This window comes from Notolabrus celidotus, chromosome 20 (assembly GCF_009762535.1).
Source record: "Notolabrus celidotus isolate fNotCel1 chromosome 20, fNotCel1.pri, whole genome shotgun sequence".
Lineage (NCBI taxonomy): Eukaryota > Metazoa > Chordata > Actinopteri > Labriformes > Labridae > Notolabrus > Notolabrus celidotus.
In genome coordinates, this window is record NC_048291.1 from 29,198,863 (window position 1) to 29,206,739 (window position 7,877).

The 7,877-nt window shown below is 40.3% G+C and overlaps 1 long non-coding RNA gene across 1 annotated transcript; it reads right to left on the reverse strand.

The window, feature by feature from the left end:
• Window positions 1-427: 427 nt before the first annotated feature.
• On the reverse strand, window positions 428-7,392 carry LOC117831704. Its single transcript, XR_004635055.1, has 3 exons — window positions 7,256-7,392; window positions 5,595-5,688; window positions 428-1,357 (listed from the first exon to the last, which is right to left on the reverse strand). It is a non-coding gene; the product is annotated as an uncharacterized LOC117831704 (long non-coding RNA).
• Between the last annotated feature and the right edge of the window lie 485 nt (window positions 7,393-7,877).

Here is a 7,877-nt window from a genome sequence, read left to right on the forward strand (position 1 = left end):
ATTTGATATTTAGATTTAACATTTAGATTAACATTTAACATTTAGATTTAATGTTGAACATTTAGATTTATATTTGATATTTAGATTTAAGATTTATATTCAGATTTAGCATTTAGTTTTAACAGTTTTATTATCTTAAATATATTTGTGAGGATAAAAATAAATGTGAAAAAGTTACAGATATTTCTCTAAATGTGATAAAAACAATTTAAAATGTGTTGTGATATTTTCAAAGATGTTTTGGAGCTTAATGTGTAGAAATGTTATTTTCTGTGTGCATGACGTCACAAACAGCGCCCTGTGTCCCCCTCGGTTTAGAGTCATGCATTCACTCGTCTCTCCCTACATCCAGGAAGTTAACTGAAGCTCCTAAATGTTAAAAACAGACACGTCCTGGTTTGTTCTCAGAGAGTTGTGGATGCAGACTTTTATCTCCCTGTTTCTTTGCTTGGTGTTCCTTGGTTGCGTGCTCTACATTGAAAGCAGTCAGGTTATTGATTTATTGTTTGTTTACACCAAAATCTCATTTACATTCAAAATGCTTTTTTAGCCTGAGAGACAAAATCAGAGCGACAGGAAGTGTTATCTGCAGAGAGGAGGACGACAGACTTCACTCTGAAGACAAGTGACCTGCAGGACTGATGGTTTAATCTGTGACATCCATGAAATAATAAAGTCACATGTTGTTAGGAAACATCTGTCTTGCTATGGGAGACAGGAACTCATGCACTTGCTGAGTATTTGTCTTCACTCCTCCTGCTGCAGAGAATCCCCTCTCCTCTCCCTCTCCGTCTCTCTGAGTGCGCTCATGTTTACTTCGTTTGGATGAGTTTCCAAATCTCTGCGTATACCGGAGGTGTTCAGATAAAACATGCAGGCCAGCTTTGAGTGTAATCTTCCTCATCAAATATAGATCCTGAATCATGGATGGCTGCTCTGTGAGGAGTGAGAGGCCGCCCTGCGTGCTGACTGAGATACTCAGAGCTGACATCCATGAAGCAAAAGAAGTGCTAAACAGGATTTATCTCTGCTCGTGTCTCCAGGCGTCAGTCACTGAGCGGAGGGTTCTGTGCTCTCCCATCATGCCTCTGTGGGTTTGGAAGCTTCAGATGTCTTTCTCAGCACGTCTCCAATCTGTAAATATCAGCTGTGAGCTGTGTCAGACCAGGTTTTGTGTTGTGTACAGATTTCCAGTTGTAAATATTAGACTCCCAAAGATCCCCAGAGACTTCTGTTTATCAGACGGTACGTGAAATCCTCTCCCAGCTTTATTTTATTTTACAGCAGCTTCAGGTGTGAAAGGAGAGATCCGGTGTGTTTGAAGCCGTACCTGTGTGCTGTAAAAGATGATGTCATGCTGGGAGAGATAAGGGAAACACTCAGTGACTGATTGACCCGGATACATTTCCATATTTACATCCTGAGAGAAATAAAAGAGACCTTTTTATTGAGGGGTGTAAACATCACTCAGTCATAACACCTGGATATCACCACAGAGTTGACCTCTTTCGGTGAAATGAAACCAAATAACCTCTACAGAGAACTGGACTAAACAACGGGACATCCAGTGATCACAAGGATTCATAAAGTTCAGCGTGATTCAAACATTAGGATCGAGGTCCAACATCTTTATCTGCTGACAAAAGCTTTGTCAGGATGTGTTTGAATCCTTTAAAAGTAAACATTTCTTCTGTCTTTGCAGGAGTTTGATAATAAAGTTGCTACCCTGCTAGAGTCTGTTTGACCAACATGAAGCTACCTTTAGCATAGCATAGCACAAAGACTGAAAACAAGAGGAACAGCTATAAGCTCCATCCTAAAGTATTAAAATCCACCAAACAGATCTGGAAAGGATCTTTAATTCACGACTCATATCTCACTTAAAGTTCTTTATGAAAACCAAAGTTTAAAAGTGACACTTTGCTGTTTTACAGGAGGCTTGGTGCTGGGCTACTTTTTAGTATGGAGCAGCGACGACCTGGCTGCCAGAGCCCCCTTAAAGACCCCCACGGATCAGCTGATTACATCTATCAATCAGACTTTATTTATAAAGTCATACAATGACATTATAACACAAAGTGCTGCACATAAGAACAACTTCAAATTGAATAGATTAAAAAAAGAAAGGTATACATATAAAAATAAAAAGACCCCCCCCATCCTCAGAATCAGAATCAGCTTTATTGGCCAGGTCTGCTTGAACACACAAGGAATTTGACTTTAGTAAACTGTGCTCTCTTTGTACAAGTGCATAAGAATAATCCTAATCCCAAACCCAGCCCACAATCCCAAGATTAAGAACACAATATAAGGGGCGCTGGTGGCCTAGCGGTCTAAGCGCCCCACATACAGAGGCTACAGTCCTCGTCGCAGGGGGCGCCGGTTTGATTCCTGGCCGGTCGACCATTTCCTGCATGTCTTCCCCCGCTCTCTACTCCTCATACTTCCTGTCTCTCTTCAGCTGTCCTATCAAATAAAGGCAAAAAGGCCAAAAATGTAATAATAATAATAATAATAAAAGAAGAACACAATAAATGCAACAATAATAAAAAATAATGAAAATAATACAAATAAATAAATGAAAAATAAAAAAGAAGTTGCTGAACAAACTGAGGAAACGCTCTCATGATATATTAATGAGGACAGGAAATTAAACTCACCAAAATAAAATAAATTAATAAGATAATAAAACATTAAAATATCAAATCATTAAAAGAAAATAAGATGCTATACTTAAAATAAATTAAATTAAGTAAAAAGTGACTAAAATGTGAACTAGATAGTAAATAAATAAAGTAAGTAATTAAAACTGTTATAAGAATAAAACTCAGTTAAAAGTGAGACTAAAGGGGTGCTGGTGGCCTAGCGGTCTAAGCGCCCCACATACAGAGTCTACAGTCCTCTGCGCAGGGGTCGCTGGTTTGATTCCCGGCCGGTTGACCATTTCCTGCATGTCTTCCCCTGCTCTCTGCTCCCCATACTTCCTGTCTCTCTTCAGCTGTCCTGTACAATAAAGGCAAAAAGGCCAAAAATATAACTTTAAAAATAAAAAGTGAGACTAAAGAGGTCGGTCTTGAGTCTATGCATGCATTTAAACTGCTCCACCTGCTCCACCCGGCTCCTCCTCTCTGCTGTGTCTGATTTAGTGTCATATGTGTCATCACTGATGCTTGCTTTGTTCTGTACCCTGGAGTCTTTGCTGCTGCTCTCCCTGCCTTGGCTTTTCTTGTATGCACATGAAAGAGAGGGGAGGTGTGCTCTCCCAACCTCAGGGAGCCATACCGCCAAATATAACTTATTGCATGCACATACAGTCATGGCCAAAAGTTTTGAGAATGACACAACTATTAATTTTCACAAAGTCTGCTGTTTCAGTTTTTATAATGGCAATTTGCATATACTCCAGAATGTTATGAGGAGTGATCAGCTCAACTGCAATTAATTGCAAAGTCCCTCTTCGCCTTGAAAATGAACTTTATCACCAAAAACAACATTTCCACTGCATTTCAGCCCTGCCACAAAAGGACCAGCTAGTTTGGTGATGAAGAATGCCTTTTCCAGCATGATGGAGCACCTTGCCATAAAGCAAAAGTCATAACAAAATGGCTCGGGGAACAAAACATTAAGATTTTGGGCCCTTGGCCAGGAATCTCCCCAGATCTTAATCCCATTGAGAACTTGTGTCAATCCTCAAGAGGCAGGTGGACAATCAAAAACCCACAAATTCTGACAAACTCCAAGCATTGATTATGCAAGAATGGACTGCCATCAGTCAGGATTTGGTCCAGAAGTTGATTGACAGCATGCCAGGGAGAATTGCAGAGGTCTTGAAAAAGAAGGGTCAACACTGCAAATATTGACTTATTGCATGAATTCTGTAATTCTCAATAAAAGCTTTTGATACTTATGAAATGCTTCTAATTGTATTTCATTATACCATAGAAACATCTGACAAAAACACCTAAAAACCCTGAAGCAGCAGACTTTGTGAAAATGTAATATTTGTGTCATTCTCAAAACTTTTGGCCATGACTGTACTTATTTTAATAAGAGGTCCTGACTGAACTACTGTTAGTGCTCTCCTCTGAATGACTCCAGTATTTTAAAGAATAATGTCCGGAGGATGAATGGAGTATTTGTTCCGTTTATCTCCGTGTAAGTGTGAAGGTTGAACGAAACATTATTCATATATTCAAAGTGATAAAACACGCCGTATGTGCAGCTTTCTGGGTCACACATCCAGATATAGAATGAGTCAGACACTTGTTCAACGCTCACTCACTCATATCTCACTCTCTCATCACATGGGGAGCACGCAGAGACGGAGACTGAGCAGTGATTGAGATGCAGAGAGAGCAGAGGGAGAGAGAGATAGAGGAGGAGGAGTGAGAGACAGAAAATCCCTCCTTATCTGGACCGATGGAGAGAAAATGTGGAGGAGCAGAAAAACTGTGAATAAAGCCGGAGGCGGGGAGAGATGGAGAGAGAGATAAACAGAGAGATCTTTAAAGTCAAATACTCTAAATACTTCTCATCATGTGTGACGCTGAGGAGCAGACGGATATCTGACTCTCTCTCAAACTAACATGTTTCACTTAAAGGCATCACGCCTGGAAATAAACCGCTGCAGCCGAGGTGATGGAGAGACATGTTCAAATCTGAACATCTAAAGCTCAGAGGGGCCTTTAAAGAAGTCCTCACATCACAGACTGATGCCTGACCTCGCCACGTGAAGTCAGAACTGGTCCGGCGAGTCTATTTGAAGCCTCAAATTGAGCAATGTCACCACAGCCGTGTTGATTTTAGAGCAGGAGTGACCGCGTTTGGACGACAAGTCGCTGCTTGAGAGGAGTTGACAAAGGACAGGTTAGCAGAGCGAAACCGTCTTCAGCTGTGTCCCAGTTTAACGGGTTGCATCATCACGCCACGTTCGAAGGCTGTCCTGTCGAACTATTTGACCTGCACCAACTCATCCTGTGATTCAAATAAGACGGCAAACATTCAAGCGACCGAGTCACACACTCTTCAATATTAGGATTGGTTTCAACTCCAGCCACACAAAGACTCCATCAATCTTTCATCCAGTCTCCAGATGAACAAACCTCCATCAGTCCGTCACATCGTACGCCATCGAAGAATCTCCATGATCAGATTTTCAACAAGAACTCAACTCTAATCACGTTTGAACATTGACTTTAAATGTAATTGACTTGCAAGAATGACTTTTTTTGACACAATGTAAAGAAGTTTAAAGAACTTGATGAAAGTTGTAAACTTGTCGCTTGTTTCCCTGAATGTCCAACGAGAGATCGGGGGGTGAACAACATGCACAAAGTAACTCAAAACATCAGTTATTCTCATCACTGCTATCAGCTGTGATCTGTCAGGAGGAAAGCCAACAACGACTGCACATGTGGAATATTGAACAAGCTCATTAATCAAGTATGGAAAGCGTAGGTGCAGATGCGTGCAAATAAGCGCTGCAGTATAAAAAGCATTACAATAGATTTCATCCATCAAAAGAAGCTCGAGCTCAGACTTCTTGGACGGGCTGTTGAGTGTTTTAATATGGAGTGTAATGGGGACTTACTCACTTTGGAAGTCGGCCTCTAGTGGACACTCAGGGAACTGCAGTCTTTGGTACTTCTGTGTCGTGTTCCTTCCTTTCCCTCTGGATGGTTCCTCTTCCTTTTTAATGAAGCAGAGACAAAACCATCATTAGATTTACCTGAGCAGGATGTCTTTGCAGAAGTCTATATTGAAACCGGTCGTGAAAGATGAACTGGTTTTACAACATCATAACACAATAACTGACAGAACACATTATCCACACGAGACAATCAACAATGACGACAAAGAAACCGATCTGACAAAAACAAATCAAAGAATAAATTACTAAAATAATAATAACACATAACTTAAAGGTGACATATCATGCAAAATGGACTTTTTAATGGTTCTTTACCTGAAATCTGTGTCCCTGTCTACAAACCCCCTGAGAATGAAAAGAATCCATTCTGCCCCTGTTCTGATTTCTCCACCTTTCTGTAAATATGTGTGAAACCAGCCGTTTCAGACTTCAGTGTTTTTGTTACGTAACAACAATATCCGGTCTGTCACAGAGTCAGAGCTCGGAGCTTGTTCAGCCCATAGACTGTATAAAATACAACTCAACCCCTCCTCCGTTTTTCATTCCCTGCACACGTGTGTGCTAACAAGGAGCTTAGGAGGGAGGCATGCTAGTTGTAGGCTGTCTTAATAAACACAAAGGTCGCTTTGACTCCCCACGTCTGCAGATTTGAAGACCTAGTGGATGATTTTTATTTATCATGGATAAGTGCTAGTGCTAATTAGCATAGCCACATAGCTACATGTTCGTAGCTGTGTACCAAGACACACGTCGACATACTGATAAATAAAACAACAAGAAACACTAAATCTGTGACCAATGGTTCAGAAAGGTCCTGCTGCAGGCGCCTCTCCGTCAGGATCAGATTCTGGATCAGATTCAGAGGGTTGAAGTAACGTGATCTCTGAGCAGCCGTGTATATTCAGCCAACATGTAAACATTAGATCAACGTGCTGGACAGCCGAGGCACATCCACTTCCTGAGGGGGCGTGATCAGAGGGAAAACAGAGTGTTCTGATGAGGAATGAAGAAGAGGGTTTTACAGGCAGACCAGAATCTGATTTCAAAGTGTTTTTTTGAGCATAAACTTTAAAGACATGTTTTGGGGACCTCTTAGACCAATATATGTTGATGAAAAAAGCGTGATATGTCCCCTTTAAAGAAAGGTGCACAGACATTAGCATAAAATGTGTTGTCTACTATTTACAGCCTGTAGTACCAACATCAGACTACAGGGGGCGATATGTCTACACCTCCAGAAAATGATTTTAATTTAAAGATGAACCCATTAAAGAAAGACACTTTCTGCCCTTAATATGTAAATACAAATGCCCACTGTTTCCTGACAACCTATTTATTTTATTTTATTTATTAGTATAATTTTTTTGTTTTGTTTTGTTGCATTTATTAACATATGTTCTTATTGTATCTGATGTTGTCACGGTCCATTTTATTTGTTATATCTTTGTCGTTCATTTTTCTTTTATTCTCATTATTCAATTATATATAAAAAAAAAAGACCCTTTCTATATCCATCAATGTCATAATCTGAAGAAAATAAAGACAGATCTCAAGATGCAGACTTAAAAAGGATGAATAAACAAAAGAGAGAAAACTTAAACTTACTTGAACAAAAAATCTGAAGAATCTCTGGAGAAGCCAAAAGACTCAGAGAAACATTCAGGGAAGATTTATGAAGAGCTGACACAGGAGAGGAGAAACAGAGAGACTGAACACACTCAGAGTGATCCACACAGGTGAGACATGACACAGGTGAGACTAATGAGTGCAATCAAAGAGGAGGAAGAAGACAAGAGAACAATAAAGACAACTTAACTCCTGACAGTCATGCCTTTAAAGATGTTTAATCTTTGTCAGTTTGTTTTCTTCTCACTCTTAAAGTCAGAATCTCTTGTTTGAGCGAGCGGGCGGGCGGAGGCCTGCAGGTCGGTTTGAAGAGAAGCGACCCAGAGTCAGGAGAGGAGAAAGTTTCTGCAGAGTGAACGTGTGTCAGACGGCAGAAACCTGTTCTGTCAAACTGGTGTAGTTAGCAGGCTTTAACTTTATTTACAGAGAAGCTGTCACACACACACACACACACAAACACACACACACACACACACACACACACGCAGCTCAAAGTGTTTTAGCACCAAACACACACCGAGGCTGAGACAGGAGATAAATCAACCACAGGAGACTAAAGTAAAAACATCAAATAAACATCTCTCCAGTTATTATAAAAACT